At 43.8% G+C, this 19,218-nt stretch overlaps 1 pseudogene; it reads right to left on the reverse strand.

The window, feature by feature from the left end:
- LOC111955678 (C-type lectin domain family 4 member M-like) overlaps positions 1 to 19,218 on the reverse strand; it is a 30,274-nt pseudogene that overhangs the window by 2,475 nt on the left and 8,581 nt on the right.

Consider the following 19,218-nt stretch of genomic DNA (forward strand, 5'->3'; position numbering starts at 1 on the left):
CACCCTCCTCCCAAAAGCTACACAGGGAGAAAAATTACACTCAACCAAACATCTCTTGGTATAATGTAATCATATACAAACAACATATATATACACTACCGTTCAAAAGTTTGGGGTCACTTAGAAAGTCCTTGCTTTTGAAAGAAAAGCAATTTTTTGTCCATTAAAATAGCATCAAATTGATCAGAATACAGTGTAGACATTGCTAATGTTGTAAATGACTATTGTAGCTGGAAACAGCGATTTTACATGGAATATCTACATAGGCTACAGAGGCCCATTATCAGCAACCATCACTCCTGTGTTCCAATGGCACGTTGTGTTAGCTAATCCAAGTTTATCATTTTGAAAGGTTAATTGATCATTAGAAAACCCTTTTTGCAATTATGTTAGCACAGCTGAAAACTGTTGTACTGATTAAAGAAGCAATAAAACTTGTCCTTCTTTAGACTAGTTGAGTATCTGGAGCATCAGCATTTGTGGGTTCGATTATAGGCTCAAAATGGCAAGAAACAAAGGACTTCCTTCTGAAACTCGTCATCTACTCTTGTTCTGAGAAATGGCTATTCCATGCGAGAAATTGCCAAGAAATGCTAATTGTTCTTCAACCACTCCACAAATTTCTTGTTAACAAACCATAGTTTTTGGCAAGTCGGTTAGGACATCTTACTTTGTGCAGTGACACAAGTAATTTTTCCAACACAATTGTTACAGACAGATTATTTCACTTAAATTCACTGTAATACAATTCCAGTGGGTCAGAAGTTTACATACACTAAGTTGACTGTGCTTTAAACCAGCTTGGAAAATTACCGAAAATGATTCATGGCTTCAGAAGCTTCTGATAGGGCTAATTGACATAATTTGAGTCAATTGGAGGTGTACCTGTGGAGGTATTTCAAGGCCTACCTTCAAACTCATTGCCTCTTTGCTTGACATCATGGGAAATCAAAGAAATCAGCCAAGACCTCAGAAATAAATTGTAGACGCTCCACAAGTCTGGTTCATCCTTGGGAGCAATTTCCGAACGCCTGAGGTACTACGTCCATCTGTACAAACAATAGTACGCAAGTATTAAACACCATGGGACTACGCAGCCGTCATATTCCGCTCAGGAAGGAGACGCGCTCTGTCTCCAGAGATGAACGTACTTTGGTATGTCTGATTCTTTTGCAAAAAGGTTTTGCAAAATCAATCCCCTAGAACAACTAGCAATGTAATTGCAGAGGTCAACAGGTCCAGTCGTGAAAATTGACCCCATGATGCTGGAGAGTGTGAATTACGTATAAAGACCAAAAGGTGCTGGGACACAGAAACTAGCCTTCCGAGTCCCGTGTTTGTAATACACATTTGGCTTCAAACCAAAATAGTATCATATATGTCCACCCTCACGGATATAAACAAGAAGATATGATATCCCTCGGTATATAGGTTCCAACTTATTACGACACAGTATATTATCTAGAACCAATACATATCACTGTACCTAGCATAATCTTTAGGCATAAGTTAATCATTTTACTTTACAATATATTTGATGGAAATGTCTATTTATTATTACTCCTAATGATTTGTCCGACATATCACTGTTGGACGTTCTGCAATGATCCCGACTAGTGAGCACTGCCCGTGGAAAACAAGAATAGAGGGGCCACTGCACCACACATAAGCCGCCACAGTATATATTAGAACAACATAAGCCAGAACTCGAACCCGCGAGGCTTATTGCATCAAGCCCTGCCCCCTTGGGCATGCTTGTACTTTTCAGGGCTTTCGCCCAGATAATGAGGAAATCCAGAGGAGGATTTACGATTAGCCTTTTGCCGCGTCGAAATTTCCTATGCGACTGTATCGTGTATAAAACAATAAGCCAGAACCGTTGAGATTCCATATATGGGCTATCGACCAGTTGTATGAGATTGTAAAGATGATATTGGCGATGGCAAAAATGGGTAATTAGCTAGTTCAATCTGCAAATTTAACACTTTCTCTTGCCGGCAACACAACTGCTCCGTGCGCATAGAGAGAGCGACCACTACCTTCAAACACCGCTGTGGATGCGCATGCATGGGCGATCATACTAGTTAAGTATAACCATGGCATCTAGAAGCCTTCGTTCAAGTAGACATGATTAGGCGTCATAGCAATGCGATCGAGTGACGTGTTAAGGAGAGACGGAGAAGATCAGTTGCTTTTTTTACCATAGCCATCCCCTGCGCGGCCTACACGGCAGAACTGGTGTAGTCACAGTTCTATCTCTCACCAAATAAGTATAATGTTAAAAGGATGGCATCATGAGGCAGGATGATAACAATTATGTGTAGAGTATTGAAGCAGAACATCTCAAGACATTCTCATCAGGAAGTTATAAGCTTCGGTCCGCAATGGGGCTTCCTAAGGACAATGACCCCGAAGCATAACTTCCAAAAGTCTGTGGCAATATAGCTTGAATACAAACAAGCAATTGTCATCTGCGTATGTGCGGGAATAAGTGCCATTTTGCAAGGGTAAGAGGCCTTCCTATTGTCCTCCAATCCAGCTATATAAAGAAGGTGGCTGGGTGCTTCTGGCAGAATCCTGATATTAGAAAGAGGAGAGCTGGTGTCTGCGACAAGGTAGGCCTTCAAACCTGACTCAGTTACACCAGCTCATGTCAGGAAGGAACGGTGACAAAACCATTGCTGCATAGCTTTTTATTAAATCAACATCTACACCCAACATTCACTCACCGTACTTTTGCGGGTATACTGAATCTTTGTAATAGATTGAGAGGGTAGAAGAGGTGCGAGTGTGCGTAGGAGAAGAGAGCAAGGAGCGTACCCGAAAACGTTGAGAGAGACCGCAAAGAGTTTGTTTTTAGTTCATGATCCTTTCATCATCTTGTTTTGTTTAATAATTGTTGCATCTTGCTATCGGCATATAATCTCTTTTGTTTTACCACAATACACATATGAAACATTGAAAAAGCGTGTGCGAGCAAGGAGGCCTACAAACCTGACTCAGTTACACCAGCTCTGTCAGGAGGAATGGGCTAACATTCACCCAACTCATTGTGGGAAGCTTGTGGAAGACTACCCGAAACGTTTGACCCAAGTTAAACAATTTAAAGGCAATGCTACCAAATACTAATTGAGTGTATGTAAACTTCTGATCCACTGGGAATGTGATGAAAGAAATAAAAGCTGAAATATATAATTCTCTCTACTATTATTCTGACATTTCACATTCTTAAAATAAAGTGGTGATCCTAACTGACCTAAGACAGGACATTTTTACTAGGATTAAATGTCAGGAATTGTGAAAAACTGAGTTTAAATGTATTTGGTTAAGGTGTATGTAAACTTCCGACTTCAATTGTATATACAGTATATGTGTGTGTGCGTGTTGTTTCACTAGAATAGCTGTTGGCCATTTGTGTGCCCTACTGAACTGGGTCACCTGCAGTGCCTCTACAGGTCTCTCTTTGTCTCAATGAGACAAACCGCTATAAAGAAAGGTTAGATAAAAACCCTTGCATCATGTACAATAATGTACCATATTCTTCACTCTGTCACTGCCGTCTTAATTGCAGCAGTAGTAAGGAAAGACGAAGCAGTGGAATATGTAAAAAAATATATATATATATTAAGAAGAGGAAGAATAAAAGGAAGAAATGCTGAAGAATGGGAAGGAGGATAAGATAAGCAAAAAAGAGGAAGGAGAAGGTAATCTGAAGCAACACAAAAAATGATATCCTTWGAAAACACATTAAGAATGAGGAAGAGAGATCATATGATGACGACCAGACTGACAAAAATTTGAAGGAGGGAAGAAGAACTTGGAGAAAACAAGGGATGTTATGGCCCCATGAGGAAGGGAAACTGGGCCAAAGGGGAAAGGTTCTCTTTCAAAGTATGCATACCAAAACATACCAGTAAATGTGTGTATACACAGACTGTCCTATATTACTGAAGATCAATACTGTTGCTGCCTGATCACACAGCCCCAGAGGTCAGTGTCCATATGAACTAGATCTAGGGTGACAACAAGCTATAGTAAGTTAGTAGCTGTTTCTGTTTTCGGAATGGCTGCAGATCCATACTTTCTTTCCGGGGACTAAAGGTCCCAAAGCCTCTGCGCATGTGCAGGATGCTCTACTTGCGAGCGTAAATGGAACGTAATTCCCCTTTGATGCAATTTTTTCTTGTGTATTCTGACCTTGAATTTAAGCATGACAATAACACTTGCCCCCCCCCCCCATCTCCCAATACACATGTAAATATTGGACTATAAATTATACTCTTGCTAAAATGTGTATTCTATTCTACTGCCATTTACTTTATGTTTCTATTTTCATCTTTTATTATTTCTTATTGCTGCATTGTCGAGAAAGAACCTGCTAGTAAGACATTTCCTTGGAGGATGTACACCATGCCTATCCCATACATATGACTAATTGTCACGACTTCCGCCGAAGTCGGCCCTTCTCCTTGTTCGGGTGGTGTTCGGCGGTCGACGTCACCGGCTTTCTAGTCACCATCGATCCATTTTTCAGTTTCGTTTTGTTTTGTCTGTATTTTACACACCTGGTATCAATTCCCCCCATCATGTTCCCTATTTAACCCTCTGTCTTTCATTTATGTTTGTCCGTGATTGTTTGTACGTTAGGTGTTGTATTTGATACGTGTTCGTATCTGTTTCTTTTCCATTTGTGGAATTGTGCATATATTTTGAGTAAAAACTCTGTGGTTTCGCTCAGACCTGTGTCCTGCGTTTGACTCCAAACATTCTCCGCACACAACCCTGACACTAATATAACTAGAAACTATTCACTCGCTATTRGCTTGGGGTGGAGATCAAAGAAATGAAGATGTGGCGGAGGTGTGTCTACTTAATTCCCTCGTAACTCCACCCCCTTTACACTCAATTAAACAATGAATAACGTTAAATAACCTGTTGGTCCCATGCGGTGCAACTTTATTTTTTATGATAGAAATAACAATTCTCCATGAACTGTAATTTACAAATTGATAAGAGGCTGAGCTATTGATAGGAGCTAGGTAAATTAGTAAGTCGTTTGGATAAGGTGATTGTAAATATAAATTATAATTGTTTTTGATCTATTTCACCTTATGATCGCTGGAGACAAATGTGAAACCAGTCATATGGCAGCAAACTGAAGCATATCAACCATTTTTGTCTCATGCGGCCACAACTAAACAGCGTGCACCACTAGGCAAAATATCTGTTTTGATTGAAACAAAACACAGGTATGCTATAGTTAACACTATCTGCTAAAAAATTTGCTCACTGTACAGAATTCGTGTCACGCCCTGACCGTAGATTGCTTTGTATGTTTCTATTTTTAGTTTGGTCAGGGTGTGATGTGGGTGGGTATTCTATGTTGTAGGTCTAGGTTTTCTATTTCTATGTGTTTGGCCTGGTATGGTTCTCAATCAGAGGCAGCTGTCTATCGTTGTCTTTGATTGAGAGCCATACTTAGGTAGCCTGTTTTCCCACTTTGTTTGTGGGTGGTTATTTTCTGTTTAGTGTTTTTTCGTCACCTTACAGGACTGTTCGTTTGTCGTTTTTGCTGTTTGTTCAGTGTTCAGTTGTTTATTAAAATAATGAACACTTATCACGCTGCACCTTGGTCCTCTTCTCCTTCTCCCGACGACAATCGTGACAGAACCACCACCAACAAGGGACAAGCAGCGTGTGGAATGGACTCCTGGACATGGGAGGAATCTTGGACGGCAAAGGACCCTGGCACAGCCGGGGGAGTATCGCCGTCCGAAAGAGGAGCTGGAGCAGCTAGAGCGGAGCGCGACGCTATCGAGGAGTTGTCGAGGAAAAGTCACGAGAGCAGCCCCAGAAATGTTTTTGGGGGGTGCACAAGGGGAGATTGGCGGACTCAGGTAGGACACCTGAGCAACTCCCGTGCTTACCGTGGCGAGAGAGTGACTGGGCAGGCACCGTGTTAGGCGGGGGAAGCGCAAGGTGTCCCCAGTGCGCACGCATAGCCCGGTGCGCTACATCGCAGCTCCTCGAATCGGCGGGCTAGAGTGGGCATCGAGCCAGGAGGGATGATGCCGGCTCAGCGCATCTGGCTCCAGTACGTCTCCTCGGCCCGGGGTATACTGCACCAGCCCTACGCACGGTGTCCCCAGTTCACCAGCACAGCCGCAGTGCGGCTTGTTCCAACTCCCCGCACTTGCCGGGCTACAGGGGGATCCAGCCAGGAGGAGTGGTGCTAGCTCTGCGCTCGAGACCGCCAGTGCGCCTCCACAGTCCAGTGCATCCGGTTGCTCGGCAAAGGACAAAGGCCTCCTGCATGTCTCCCCAGCCTGGTGAGTTCTGTGCATGTGCTAAGCTCTAACCCTCCTGCATGTCTCCCTAGCCTAGTGAGTCCTGTGCCTTCTCCCAGAGCCAGGCTTCCTGTGTGTATCTCCAATCCAGTGATGATCCATGGCACGAAGCATCCAGTGATGATCCATGGCACGAAGCCTCCTGTGATGATCCATGGCAAGAAACCTCCAGTGATGATCCTGGCATGAAGCCTCCAGTGATGATCCATGGCACGAAGCCTCTCAGTGATGATCCATGGCACGAAGCCTCCAGTGATGATCCATGGCACGGTCAGTCCGGAGCCTCCAGCGACGCCCTCTAGTCCGGAGCCTCCAGCGTCGCCCTCTAGTCTGGAGCCTCCAGCGACGCCCTCTAGTCCGGAGCTTCCCAGCGTCGCCGCACTAGTCCGGAGCCTCCAGCGTCGCCCTCTGTCCGGAGCCTCCAGCGTCGCCCTCTAGTCTGGAGCCTCAGCGACGCCCTCTACGTCCGGAGCTCAGCGACGGGCTTCAGTCAGGAGCAGCCAGAAGTCTCCCTCCGTCCGGAGCAGCCAGAGTCTCCCCCGCTGCGAGGGTCCCTGGTCCGGGGTCGGCGGTAAGGTCCCTGCTGCAGAGGCACCACCTAAGTGGGCCAAGACTAAGGTGGAGCGGGGTCCACGTCCCGCACCAGAGCCGCCACCGCGGGTGAATGCCCACCCAGACCCTCCCCTATTGGTTCAGTTTTGCAGCCGGAGTCCGCACCTTTGGGGGGGGTACTGTCACGCCTGACCGTAGATTGCTTTGTATGTTTCTATTTTTTTAGTTTGGTCAGGGTGTGATGTGGATGGGTATTCTATGTTGTAGGTCTAGGTTTTCTATTTCTATGTGTTTGGCCTGGTATGGTTCTCAATCAGAGGTCGTTCGTCTCTGATTGAGAGCCATACTTAGGTAGCCTGTTTTCCCACTTTTGTTTGTGGGTGGTTATTTTCTGTTTAGTGTTTTTCGTCACCTTACAGGACTGTTCGTTTGTCGTTTTTGTTGTTTTGTTCAGTGTTCAGTTGTTTATTAAAATTGGTCCTCCTCTCCTTCTCCCGACGACAATCGTGACAATTCGAAACAACACTGTACATAACTAAGAAGAGTATCATTTGAAATCAAATGGTTTGGCGTGCAGATGCTGCATGGACGTTCCACTGGTAAAGCTTCGAGAATTATCATACACGATTGACAGTGAGAAATGTGAAGGGAGGGTGACCACAAAAAAAATGCATGTGTAAAGTAGAGGTAAAGAAAGACATGCGCGAAACGTGATACAGATCTTTCAAGGGGATTCAGGGGGGCGGGGCGGGGGAGGTACAAGGCGGTTATATGTATCCGGAGCCGCAGCCTTCTCTTTTTCCCTCTACCTGAGCTATAGAACCCATAGAAATAGAACYACTAGAATGGTCATTGCCATTCAAGTCAATGCTCTGTGATGGGTGGACCGGTGGCCATATTSTGTGTACCCATAGGAGTAAAGCAGGAAGTCATTTTATTTCTAGGGTCCGAACAGTAGTTTGTAATAGCCTATTTATCCTGCATGTAGATCCATTGGGTTACACATTTTAGTTATTTTTCTGTTTTCTATTATTTCTTTATGGGGCACAAAAAGCACAGTCATACATTTCACAKGTTTATTTTAAGTATAGTCAATTAGTTATCCATCTTGGTATAGTTATCCATTTTAGTAATCTTCATACTGTATTATGTACTAAACAGATTATATATCATCTATTACTATTTAAAACCCATTATCATAGTCCACTTAATAGGTTAAGTGGACGGAAAAACAAATAGGAATATCACACGCCTGATGAAAAACACAGTCAAATGTACCATAATGTATTTGTATCTCAGATACAAATGGAAAACATAATGTAGAAACATAAATCTAATAATAACATATACCGTTTAGCAGATYCCTTTATCCAAAGCGACTTACAGTCATGTGTGCATACATTTTAAGGTGGTCCCGGAATTCAAACCTACTAGCGTTGCAAGTGCCWTTCTCTACCAAATGAGCTACGGWGGACCACAGAATGAACGAAAAACTGAAAAAAGTATAAATATATATWTTTTTTAAATMAATACAGTATAATGACTAATTTGTAAAAGATTATAGCCAACTACATTATGGGCCAGTTTCACAGACCCAGTTTAAATAAATCCAGGTGAAGGCTTACAGTTGAAGGCTTAATTCTGGTTCATAAAACAAGAACTTTGTTGGTAAACTATTGAATCTTAAARCATTTAAGCCATGTCTATGAAGCCAAATTATTATTATTAGCATTGATTATATCTATATATCAATATAATCCTGGGGTAGACTATTTAACTCAACACAGCATTACACGTTTCAATATACCAATGCATAAGTCTCGATGTCACACACCTGATTGATTGTTTCATCCACACAACTTTGACAACCTTACAGCCTGTTGAGCCTTGAGACAAATATCAGCAGCCCTCTGTCTGAAAACAGACTGACCAATACCCAGGTTTACAGTGGTGCCGAACGTGTACAGAGAGAGGACTGTGTAGAAGATATTTCTATTATTGTCAAAAGTTGGAAAGAAAAAGTCCTTGAAGAMATAAAAGATGAGCCACAGAAAGCAAATGACGTAGAGAATTCCCTGCAGGATCCCAGTAATGGTGGCCCTCATCTGACTGCGCAGACGGGGCGAGGAGAAGGGGCTGCCGCTCTCTTTCATGCTCTTCATGTGTCTGTGCAGGTAGCGCACAGTGGCACAGCTCGACCCAACTACCACGCAGAGTCCAAAAAAGATGTATAGAATTTTCAAAACAAGACGTGTCCTCTCAGTGTAGAACAGGGCATTTGGAGAGGCAGACGCAGTGCTGTTCACTGATGTGTAAGTGCTGTTCACTGATGTGTAAGTGCTGTTCATTGATGTGTACGTGCTGTTAGCATTTCCAGAGACATTGTTGAGTAAATCAACTATTGCTGGAATATGAAGAGAAATGTCAAACAAAAACAAGACCCTGTTGATAAACAGGACCCAGTAAATGATGATTTTGATGTTCCTCTTCACCCAGGTGAAGAGAGCTCGCTGAGCAGGGACGATCTGGGTGTAGTAGAAGAAATTCAGCCAAACGGAGGTTGTCATACTAGTGGGGAAAGTGTACTCCACCAGCATATTAGCAGCAAGCCTCAGCTTCAGATGTTCCGTGAAGAGGAAATATMTCATTGCAATAACAGAGACCAAGAAAACAATGGTGCAGCAAACCAAAGATTCCAGTAGTGTCTTCATAGGCTGTTTGAGTCCCCCTCTGCCTCGCTGAGGGCAGAGCAGGCAGAAGGCAAAAAATACGTTTGCAAATACGCTGATTGCAATGAAAGTCACATTGACTCGGACAAACGCCAGGTTGTCCATCCCGATGTCAGAACTGCAGGAGCAGTACAAGACACGGTTTATGCTTGCAGTGATATCTTGTCATTAGATCTCTAGAAGCTCAAATGCCGCATTTGCATTGAACATGAGGAAACTAGGTCTAATAAGCTGCAAGTTACATTAGCCCAAAATGAGAATGCAAATATAGAACATTGACAACATTGGGGAGGAGGGGTTGGGCTGCAAGTATTTGACAAACCCACTGAAATTGAKCATTTCATCTTGAATGAAAGTGTTGCTGGGGTGGGGGGGGGCTATTCTTGGCCCAGAAGTTCCATAGGTGCATCCCAGCTATCTTTCTAAGGCTGTGATCCTTAGGCAGCATGTTGATAGTCTCATAACAGTATACAGACTCTCTAGTAATCTTCTGGATGACRCAGAGCATACAGAAGGCAAAACATGAATTTGTCAGAAAGCTATAAGACCAAAAAGTCACATTTACAGCATATAAAAAGGCGGAGTCATCCATTGCGATCCTGTCCATCAATGCAAATTGCAGGTGCTCAACTGCAGACGTGTAATGATGGACAACCAAATGGGTAGGGCCTACAGAATAGCACACGCCTGGGTATGAAAAACACAGTCAAATGAGCCATAAGCTGTTTGCATCACAGGTACCAACTGCGAAAACATAGGACTATGTAAACAACAAAAATTTGAAAAACTACATTAATATGCTAATTTGTACAAGATAAAGTAGGTTCTCATATTATATTAGGGCCACAGACCCAAATTAAACAGGTGTAGCTGAATCCTGATTTACAGACTTATCTCCGTGCTGTTGGGCTGTTTGTTGCTACTTGGCTATCTGCCAAACTTTTCGTTTTGAACTTTTAATACATTTACCAATGTCTTAGTTTTTTTTCTTCGCTCAACTTTTTCATTKAACTTTCACCCCGGACACTTTATCTGGACATGGTTCTACAGGACCTTCACCAGCCGAAAAAGCTAAGTAGTAACATTAACATGAACACTATGCGCACAGAACCCCCCCCCCCAGCCGTTGTCGCTCATCTAGCCGACAGAAATGTTCAACCTGTTCAACATGAGAGGATGGCTTTCACTTCAGCTGTGAGGAATTCATGAACTTCTTCAGTGAAAAGATCATGATCATCAGAAGCATGGGCTTTCTCTTATAGAGCTCAATATTTATGGAATGGTCTGCCTATCCATGTGAGAGACACAGACTCGGACTCGACCTTTAACTCTTTAAGTCTTTACTACTCTTCAGTAGGTCCTGTGATTGAGTGTAGTCTGACGTAGGGGTGCAAAGGTGAACGGCAAGGCACTGGAGCGACGAACTGCCCTTACTGTCTCTGCCTGGCCGGCTCCCCTTTCTCCACTGGGAATCTCTGCCTCTGACACTATTACGGGGGCTGAGTCACTTGCTTACTAGTGCTCTTCCATGCCGTCCATAGGAGGGGTGCATCACTTGAGTGGGTTGAGTCACAGACGAGATCTTCTTGTCCGGTTTTGCGTCCCCTTCAGGCTTGTGCGGTGGAGGAGATCTCTGTGGGCTATACTCAGCCTTGTCTCAGAGTAGTAAGTTGGTGGTCTGTTGATATCCCTCTAGTGGTGTGGGGGCTGTGCTTTGGCAAAGTGGGTGGGGTTATATCCTGCCTGGTTGGTCCTGTCCGGGGGTATCGTCAGACGGGGCCACAGTGTCCCCCAACCCACCCCTGTCTCAGCCTCCAGTATCTATGCTGCAATAGTCTATCTCTGCTGCTATTGGAGGTCTCTCTTGGAAAAGAGACGTTATCTCAATGAGAAAAAACTCCTGGCTGTCCCCAGTTCACCTGGTCGTGCTGCTGCTCCAGTTTCAACTGTTCTGCCTGCGGCTATGGAACCCTGACCTGTTCACCGAACGTGCTACCTTGTCCCAGACCTGCTGTTTTCGACTCTCTCTCTCTCTACCACACCTGCTGTTTCGATCTCTGAATGCTTGCCTATGAAAATCCAACTGAAATTTACTCCTGAGGTACTGACCTGTTGCACCCTCTACAACCACTGCTGGTTATCTATGAATGTTTGAACATCTTGAAGAACAATCTGGCCTTAATAGCCATGTACTCTTATAATCTCCACCCGGCACAGCCAGAAGAGGACTGGCCAGCCCTCAGAGCCAGGTTCCTCTCAAGGTTTATTCCTAGGTTCCTGCCTTTCTAGGGAGTTTTTCCTAGCCATCGTGATTCTACATCTGCATTGCTTGCTGTTGGAGGTTTTAGGCTAGGTTTCTGTATAGCACTTTGTGACATTTGCTGATGTAAAAAGGGCTTTAGAAATACATTTGATTGATTGATTGATTAATGAACATCACCTAATCGTGGTTTACATGCTTAGTCAGACCTATGGTCTGTGATTCAATATTTTTCTAATGAGCCACCACAGTCCAGGGATAATAGGCCATGTGTATGACCTTGTCCCCAGGGACCTTGTAGTCATAGCAGATAATATTCAAATTTTTGGTGATTTTAATATTCACATGGAAAAGTCCACAGACCCACTCCAAAAGGCTTTCGGAGCCATCATCGACTCAGTGGGTTTTGTCCAACATGTCTCTGGACCTACTCACTGCCACAGTCATACTCTGGACCTAGTTTTGTCCCATGGAATAAATGTTGTGGATCTTAATGTTTTTCCTCATAATCCTGGACTATCGGACCACCATTTTATTACGTTTGCAATCGCAACAAATAATCTGCTCAGACCCCAACCAAGGAGCATCAAAAGTCGTGCTATAAATTCTCAGACAACAAAAAGATTCCTTGATGCCCTTCCAGACTCCTTCTGCCTACCCAAGGACGTCAGAGGACAAAAATCAGTTAACCACCTAACTGAGGAACTCAATTTAACCTTGCGCAATACCCTAGATGCAGTTGCACCCCTAAAATCTAAAAACATTTGTCATAAGAAACTAGCTCCCTGGTATACAGAAAATACCCGAGCTCTGAAGCAAGCTTCCAGAAAATTGGAACGGAAATGGCGCCACACCAAACTGGAAGTCTTCCGACTAGCTTGGGAAGACAGTACCGTGCAGTATCGAAGAGCCCTCACTGCTGCTCGATCATCCTATTTTTCCAACTTAATTGAGGAAAATAAGAACAATCCAAAATTTCTTTTTGATACTGTCGCAAAGCTAACTAAAAAGCAGCATTCCCCAAGTGAGGATGGCTTTCACTTCAGCAGTAATAAATTCATGAACTTCTTTGAGGAAAAGATCATGATCATTAGAAAGCAAATTACGGACTCCTCTTTAAATGTGTATTCCTCCAAAGCTCAGCTGTCCTGAGTCTGCACAACTCTGCCAGGACCTAGGATCAAGAGAGACACTTAAGTGTTTTAGTACTATATCTCCTGACACAATGATGAAAATAATCATGGCCTCTAAACCTTCAAGCTGCATACTGGACCCTATTCCAACTAAACTACTTAAAGAGCTGCTTCATGTGCTTGGCCCTCCTATGTTGAACATAATAAACGGTTCTCTATCCACCGGATGTGTACCAAACTCACTAAAAGTGGCAGTAATAAAGCCTCTCTTGAAAAAGCCAAACCATGACCCAGAAAATATAAAAAACTATCGGCCTATATTGAATCTTCCATTCCTCTCAAACATTTTAGAAAAAACTGTTGCGCAGCAACTCACTGCCTTCCTGAAGACAAAACAATGTATACGAAATGCTTCAGTCTGGTTTTAGACCCCATCATAGCACTGAGACTGCACTTGTGAAGGTGGTAAATTACCTTTTAATGGCGTCAGACCGAGGCTCTGCATCTGTCCTCGTGCTACTAGACCTTCGTGCTGCCTTTGATACCATCGATCACCACATTCTTTTGGAGAGATCGGAAACCCAAATTGGTCTACACGGACAAGTTTTGGCCTGGTTTAGATCTTATCTGTCGGACAACCTCTTGGGGATGTCATTCGAAAACATAATGTTAACTTTCACTGCTATGCGGATGACACACAGCTGTACATTTCAATGAAACATGGTGAAGCCCCAAAATTGCCCTCGCTAGAAGCCTGTGTTTCAGACATAAGGAAGTGGATGGCTGAAAACTTTCTACTTTTAAACTCGGACAAAACAGAGATGCTTGTTCTAGGTCCCAAGAAACAAAGAGATCTTCTGTTGAATCTGACAATTAATCTTGATGGTTGTAAAGTCGTCTCAAATAAAACTGTGAAGGACCTCGGCGTTACTCTGGACCCTCATCCCTCTTTTGACGAACATATCAAGACTGTTTCAAGGACAGCTTTCTTCCATCTACGTAACATTGCAAAAATCAGAAATGTTCTGTCCAAAAATGACGCAGAAAAATTTATCCATGCTTTTGTTACTTCTAGGTTAGACTACTGCAATGCTCTACTTTCCGGCTACCCGGATAACGCACTAAATAAACTTCAGTTAGTGCTAAATACGGCTACTAGAATCCTGACTAGAACCAAAAAAATGTATCATATTACTCCAGTGCTAGCCTCCCTACACTGGCTTCCTGTTAAGGCAGGGGCTGATTTCAAGGTTTTACTGTTAACCTACAAAGCGTTACATGGGCTTGCTCCTACCTATCTTTCCGAGTTGGTCCTGCCGTACATACCTACACGTACGCTATGGTCACAAGACGCAGGCCTCCTAATTGTCCCTAGAATTTCTAAGCAAACAGCTGGAGGCAGGGCTTTCTCCTATAGATCTCCATTTTTATGGAATGGTCTGCCTACCCATGTGAGAGACGCAGACTCCGTCTCAACCTTTAAGTTTTTACTGAAGATTTATCTCTTCAGTGGGTCATATGATTGAGTGTAGTCTGGCCCAGGAGTGTGAAGGTGAACGGAAAGGCTCGGGAGCAACGAACCGCCCTTGTTGTCTCTGCCTGGCCAGTTCCCCTCTCTCCACTGGGATTCTCTGCCTCTAACTCTATTACAGGGGCTGAGTCARTGGCTTACTGGTGCTCTTTCATGCCGTCCCTAGGAGGGGTGCGTCACTTGAGTGGGTTGAGTCACTGACGTGATCTTCCTGTCTGGGTTGGCGCCCCCCCTTGGGATGTGCTGTGGCGGAGGTCTTTGTGGGCTATACTCTGCCTTGTCTCAGGATGGTAAGTTGGTGGTTGAAGATATCCCTCTAGTGGTGTGGGGGCTGTGCTTTGGCAAAGTGGTTGGGTTATATCCTTCCTGTTTGGCCCTGTCCGGGGCTATCATCGGATGGGGCCACAGTGTCTCCTGACCCCTCCTGTCTCAGCCTCCAGTATTTATGCTGTAAGTAGTTTATGTGTCGGGGGGCTAGGTCAGTTGTTATATCTGGAGTACTCTCCTGTCTTATCCGGTGTCCTGTGTGAATTTAAGTATGCTCTCTCTAATTCTCTCTTTCCTCTTTCTTTCTCTCTCTCGGAGGACCTGAGCCCTAGGACCATGCCTCAGGCGACCTGGCATGATGACTCCTTGCTATCCCCAGTTCACTTGGCCGTGCTGCTGCTCCAGTTTCAACTGTTCTGCCTGCGGCTATGGAACCCTGACCTGTTCACCGGACGTGCTACCTGTCCAGACCTGCTGTTTTCAACTCTCTAGAGACCGCAGGAGCGGTAGAGATACTCTTAATGATCGGCTATGAAAAGCCAACTGACATTTACTTCTGAGGTGCTGACTTTCTACACCCTCGACAACTACTGTGATATATTATTATTTGACCATGCTGGTCATTATGAACATTTAACATCTGGACATGTTCTGTTATAATCTCACCCGGCACAGCCAGAAGAGGACTGGCCACCCCTCATAGCCTGGTTCCTCTCTATGTTTCTTCCTAGGTTTTGGCCTTTCTAGGGAGTTTTCCTAGCCACCGTGCTTCTACACCTGCATTGCTTGCTGTTTGGGGTTTTAGGCTGGGTTTCTGTACAGCACTTGATATCAGCTGATGTACGAAGGGCTATATAAATAAATTGGATTTTTGATTTGATTTGATTTGATGTGTATGAAGCCAATCAATTAGTGTTGATTGAATCCAATATAATCCTGGGTAGATTTAGGGCTCTACTCAACCAGATCCGCTTTAGCAGACATCGGCATAGCGGTTGTTTTGGCGGTGTCGGAACTGCTTTAGCTGTCCTGGCTGTCACGCCCGGCCTTAGATTCTTTGTTTTCTTTATTATTTTAGTAGGTCAGGGTGTGACATGGGAATGTTTGTGTTTTGGGTGGTTATATGGTAAAGGGGGTGTGGGTTTAGTGTATGGGTTTGTGTTGAGTGAATGTTTCTAGGTATGTCTATGGTTGAGTGAATGTTTCCAGGTATGTCTATGGTGCCTGAGTGGTTCTCCATCAGAGACAGATGTCTTTCATTTGTCTCTGATTGGGAGCCATATTTAAGGCAGCCATAGGCATCATGCATTTGTGGGTAATTGTCTATGTCTGTGTCTATGTTGCATGTTTTTGCACTTAGTCATTTATAGCTTCACGTTCGTCTATTTGTTGTTTTGTTTAGTTTTCTTTCTTCTAAATAAAGAGAAGATGTATTTTTCACACGCTGCGCCTTGGTCTCTCTCTCTCCCTTTGATGATCGTGACACTGGCATTATACCTAAAGCAGGCATTGCTATTGGCTGCAGGGAGTCACATGAACAGAAATCCCATGCAGCCTTGTTTACAAGTTGAACACTAGTATGTGAGATGTAATCTACACCTCCATTATGATGATAGACATCCTATTATTTTATTTCAGGATTTTCAATTTGAGCGTCAATATTTCTATACAGCCTGCACTTTCTCGCTCTGAACTTCTAATGTGAGTAGGGTGGGTGTGACTTGTGACAATGATAGCAAGAGCACCATATGACGGCTCCAACGCAGTTCTACCTCTGACACTCCGCCAAAACATCCCTGTGCGGGGTGTTGCTATCGCCAGTTAACGCCTGATCTGATTGAATCGAGGCCTTAATCTGCATCCACGAAACCCGCCCACATTTTTGTTGTAGCCCAAGCAAAGCCAAAAACTTACCCCCCGACCAATTTGGTTCCATCAACCCAAAGCCAGTCTGCCTCAGTCGTCTCGTCACTGATTCCAAACCAGTAGGCATTCCAGTGGCCCCGAGGTAACTGGTTCACAGAAACGTCTATAGCAGGAGACATGATTACATTGGGATGTGACAATGTCTATAGCAGGAGACATGATTACATTGGAATGTGACAATGTCTATAGCAGGAGACATGATTACATTGGGATGTGAATGATGGCATCTATAAACAGGAGACAAGATTACATTGGAGTGTGAATGATGACGTCTATAGCAGGAGACATGATTACATTGGGATGTGAATGATGGCATCTATAACAGGAGACAAGATTTACATGGGATGTGAATGATGACGTCTATAACAGGAGACAAGATTACATTGGGATGTGAATGATGACGTCATAACAGGAGACAAGATTACATTGGGATGTGAATGATGACGTCTATAACAGGAGACAAGATTACATTGGGATGTGAATGATGACGTCTATAACAGGAGACGTGATTAAAGAACATTCCCTCAACTATTCCATTCTAGCAGGAGAAATTGGTTTAGACTATTATCATGAACCCCAATACTCTCTTGTTGACATTGGACTTTACCTTCCCTATTGATTGGTTATTTCCAGCCTTGCCAGATATTTGAGAAAATCAAGTGTCTAATCCACCACATCCCTCCTCCTCTACTCTCTTTCCCTCACTCTGTTTCCCACCCTCCTTCTTTCTCCCTTTTCCTACCTCTCGTTCCATCTTTAACTCCACCCCCTTCTCCCCTTCTCCCCTTCTCTCTCTTCTCTCTCTTCCCCCATCCCTGCCTCTCTCTCCCCCCTCTCTCACCTGTTCCTCAGCAGTGTGTATGATGGCCAGGTGTCCTCCTTTCTCCTTGCACCAGGTCTGGCTGTCCGGCCAGCTCATAACCCTGCTGGAGACGTAGTAGCAGCTTCTGTTGAACACCAGCCAGTCCGGAGGACAGGTTAGTGGGGTTGAAGGGGGCAATGGGGTTGACGTAGGTGACAGTGGAGATGGGAGTAATGGGGGTGATGTTTGCTCTGGTTCTGTCATACACAGCAGAAGGTAGGATTTAGATCGACAGCAAATGTTGGATTTACTTCAGCATCATGTCACGCAGGGGCGCAACTTTGGTTTTAAAAGTGGAGGGGACATATATGGGATCAATATCATACCAAATGTATTCGCAAATGTAAATCACCAATCCACAAATATAAATCACTTTCCACAAATGTAAATCACCAATCCACAAATGTAAATCACCCATCCACAAATGTAAATCACCAATCCACAAATGTAAATCACCCATCCACAAATGTAAATCAACAATCCACAAATGTAAATCACCAATCCACAAATGTAAATCACCCATCCACAAATGTAAATCACCAATCAACAAATGTAAATCACCAATCCACAAATGTAAATCACCAATCCACAAATGTAAATCACTTTCCACTAATGCAATTCACTATCCACAAACAAACACCCTTTGATTTTGTATTTGTAAATCGAGGGCCTTAAGTAAAATCACTGCCATAAAGATTTTCACATAGGAGAGATATGCGCAAACATGACAGATCATATTTGGAAGCGCTTAGGTCACCTGACTTTTGGCAGGGATTTGACGACAAGAAAAAATACAAGAAGTTCTCACGCGTAGACAAGAAGTTCTCACACATAGAAAAAGGTTCTCACGGTAGAAAGCGATTTGTAGTCGTAGAAAAGAGGTTTGTACCCATAGAATGCGATTTCTATAAATTGCTGGCAGCCTCTCGTTCGGCCATATTGATGCCTGCCTTTCAAGGCTGCAGAAATGTATAGTATGGTAACCATAATATGTTAACCATATGTGTAACCATAGTATGTCCAACGTAAATAATCGAAACCCTTGCCCTGGATTACTTTATATTTGCAACACTATTGTGGTGTATTTACATTTTTGGAAAGTGATTTACATTTGTGGATAGTAATTTACATTTGTGGATTGGTGATTTACATTTTTGGAAAGTGATTTATATTTGTGGATTGGTGATTTACATTTGCGAAGACATTTGGCATGATATTGAGCCCATAGACAACTTTTTATTTTATTTTTATCCAGTCGGATAAACACTCCAAACAGCCTACCCAACTGCTCGGAGGAGTCCGCATGGTCCTAAAGCACACCTTTGCCTTTGATAAAACTGGGGGGGAAATGCAATTTCAGAATGTGGGGGGGGGCATGTCCCCCCGTCCCCAATGAAAGTTGCACCCCTGATGTCATGACACACACAGCCAACCTTATGACTAACCCTTGGGACCGTTGAGATTTGGGAAATAAATGATCCAACACAAATAAGTATCTGGTAGCACTTACACTTTGTTGGCTGGGGAAGACATGTTTCACAATGTAATTACCTGGCAGCCCCACACACTACATTCAGATTCCATGAGTCACCCCCCCCCCCCCCCCCCCTT

This window comes from Salvelinus sp. IW2-2015, linkage group LG31, assembly GCF_002910315.2.
Source record: "Salvelinus sp. IW2-2015 linkage group LG31, ASM291031v2, whole genome shotgun sequence".
NCBI classification, from domain to species: domain Eukaryota; kingdom Metazoa; phylum Chordata; class Actinopteri; order Salmoniformes; family Salmonidae; genus Salvelinus; species Salvelinus sp. IW2-2015.